Below are 3,432 nucleotides of genomic sequence, written 5' to 3' on the forward strand. Positions count from 1 at the left end.
TTTATATATATATATATATATATATATATATATATACTGTATATAGTTATTTAGTTCGTCAGTTAGATTATTAGGCATTTTTTCGAGTGCAAATTGATGGATATCCTGCCTCACAATGGCTGAAGAAAAACTATAATTTAGTAGTTCTTTATATTTTTAGACGTGTTTCTCTAGTGTTTTGTTCAGTATCAAAGAGAACCAGGTTCAAGACCCAATCTATTATGTAATTGTTATTTATTTATTTTTGCAATAAATTACACCTGGACTTGAAAGCCAATGATCACTATGCATTTTCATTGCACAAAACAGGGAAGAGAGCTTTGACATTTTGATAATAACTCCTTTTTGTGTTCTACGGGAGGGAAAAAAGTCAGTGACACTGGACTTACCAAATTGGAATATATTTATATACAAACTGAATTTTGTTTGTCATGAATTTGACTGAAATAGGATGATAAATCCTATTTAAAAATTATTTGTAAATTTAAGATTTTGTTATTGTACAGTTGGGTGAACTTAATCTAAAATTACACTAGGTTAAGTAAAACTAAAGATAAACTGAATCGTCCAAAACAGGCTGAAAATATTGCCAGTGAGGACTTTGTGTACACAGGTAAAAGTTGCTGAAGTGTCATGTCTTTGTGAGAGTGTGGTGATAGAGCCCAGGGGCAGCAAGTGGAAGATTGCAGGTTTTAACTTCACAAGGACCATAAACGATGACCTGTTTGCCCTTGATCAACTCCCTTGACTCAAGAGGTGTTAATCAAGGGGGACCGAACCTGTAATAAGTGTACTGTAAAGAAACTATCCCAACAGCAGGATACCAGTGTTTGTGCCAACTGCCACATTGATTCAGGGCTGAGAAGAAAAAAAAAAACCTGGCTCCATATATATATATATATATATATATATATATATACACTGTATATACTGCATGGATCTTAGTAATTTGAACTGGAGCAGCATGCGATGACAAAAATTCTGAATCAAATTACTTTGGATGTAGAAACACATTTGAAAAATGTTTTCAAAGCTTGTAAGACTTAAACAAAGAACATAATTGTGTACATAGGCAGTTATATCACTGGCTTTCTTTTCACATGTTGGATCCAAGAGAGGTTCTCATATTGATGTACATATTCATAAATTACTGTATATATATCAAAAGCATATATATATATATATATAATTTTTTTTAGGACATTTTAATTGTTTATTTATTTAGAAATTTTTATATTTAAACTACAATTCAAAAATAGCAAACAAATAAATACTCTCAAGAAAAAATGTGACTGTGGAATTATCATAAAGCTATTGTAAATCACTTTGGATGCAATCGTTTGCTAAATGACAACTTACTTATGTATACCATCACTTTGCATCAAGTCACAGGTACAGTAATCAGACCCCTGGAGATTTTTGTTTAATTAAACACTTGAATGGAAAATCAATGCATAGGCCCATATATTGCTCTATCAGAAATTCATCATTTAATCCAATCATCTGTTTTATGAAAATCAGTCACTGTGACTCGCTCCAGCACTATGAACCTCATCAACTGCTTCTCTGAATATTGCTGAAATAAATTTCCATGGTCATCTTTGTCTAGTGCAGGTAAAATAGCTGGAGGCAATTAAATACTCACTCAAGGGGGTAATGCATCTCTCCTGTTTAGAGAGAGCGATCCTTTACCTCGGTCTCATGTAATTAGCAACAAATCACAATCTCTTAGGGCTTTCGAAATCCACTTACTTTCTCATCAGCTCTTTCAGACAGTAGAGACGAGATGTAATCAAGGCTCTCATCTACCACTGCTACCTGATTTTAACATCACAAAATGACTTTTCCAAGAGTGAGTGTTAACAGGTCTTGTGAGAATAGGCTGTTGGACTTAAGTGCAGGTGGGCCAAATGGCACTAGATATGAAATATCACTTAATGGAATAGTTCACCCAAAAAGGATGACAAAATTGTCATAATTTACTCGTCCTCACGTGGTTTCAAACCTGGACGGTATTATTTTTTTTTCCCTTTAAAAATAAAAAGAGAATTTTTGAAGAAACCCATGTCGCTCTTTTCCATAAAATAACAGTTCATAGTGAAGGCAGCTATCAATCAAAAAAGAGACTTACATGCTATATTCCAAAAGAGCAGGTTTCTGCCTAACATGCTTTTTTATATAAAGAATGAGAATAATAAGGTTGAAATGACATGAGGGTGAGTAAATGATTACTTTTTTTAGGTGAACTATTCCTTTAAGCTGTCTTAACCCAGCTGAGTTAAATCAACCCATTTTACTTTCATAATCTGACACATTTTGGAGTGTACAATCTCAAGGAGGAAAGAAAGAAAATAAAAAAAAAATGTAGGCCAGTACATGATTTCATCCATCTGGAATTAATTGGATCATGAACAGTGTCCTCTCTGACAGGTGGTTGGTGGGGAGGGGTTGAAAAGTAAAAGCGATCTAAAACGTTTATTATGTATTACTACATTGTTAGGAAAAAATATTAATGATTATTTTGGATTGTTACACATCTGGAATGCACATCTGGACAAACTGAAGAATACTTGTAATATATGTTACAGCCAATGATTTGTACAGCTTTATTTTTCCAAATTATATATATTCTATATATAATGTATTCTATATATACAGTGGGTACGGAAAGTATTCAGACCCCCTTAAATTTTTCACTCTTTGTTATATTGCAGCCATTTGCTAAAATCATTTAAGTTAATTTTTTTTCCTCATTAATGTACACACAGCACCCCATATTGACAGAAAAACACAGAATTGTTGACATCTTTGCAGATTTATTAAAAAAGAAAAACTGAAAAATGCTCAGTATTTAGTAGAAGCACCCTCTTGATCTAATACAGCCATGAGTCTTTTTGGGAAAGATGCAACAAGGTTTTCACACCTGGATTTGGGGATCCTCCGCCATTCCTCCTTGCAGATCCTCTCCAGTTCTATCAGGTTGGATGGTAAATGTATATATATATATATATATATTATATATTTTTTTTTTCAAACACAAACACGTTTATATAACGTAAAAATATCATTTATTATAAAGACCATATTTGACCAATATATTTTGATTGGCCACAAACTAAAAACAAAACAAAAAAAAAAACTCAGAGGACATAAGATTTATTTATTTATAATTCATAGCAGAACATTTAAGATAGCATACACGTCAAATTTTAAAATAATTTCAACTCAAATCGATATTTCTTGTTTACATGTAATAAGACATAATGTAAAAATAATACGACATATTGTACAGCCAGCCGGTCGTTATCACAACATACATCTTTTCAGAGTGCTACAAGGGTGATTAAGTGATGACGACCGACTTACTGTACATGTATAGGCAATGTGCACCAATGAACACCAATAATTCACTGACTGACATTGAAAAGTAAA

Source organism: Sinocyclocheilus rhinocerous, unplaced genomic scaffold (assembly GCF_001515625.1).
Source record: "Sinocyclocheilus rhinocerous isolate Xijiao unplaced genomic scaffold, SAMN03320098_v1.1 scaffold29, whole genome shotgun sequence".
Taxonomy (NCBI): Eukaryota; Metazoa; Chordata; class Actinopteri; order Cypriniformes; family Cyprinidae; genus Sinocyclocheilus; species Sinocyclocheilus rhinocerous.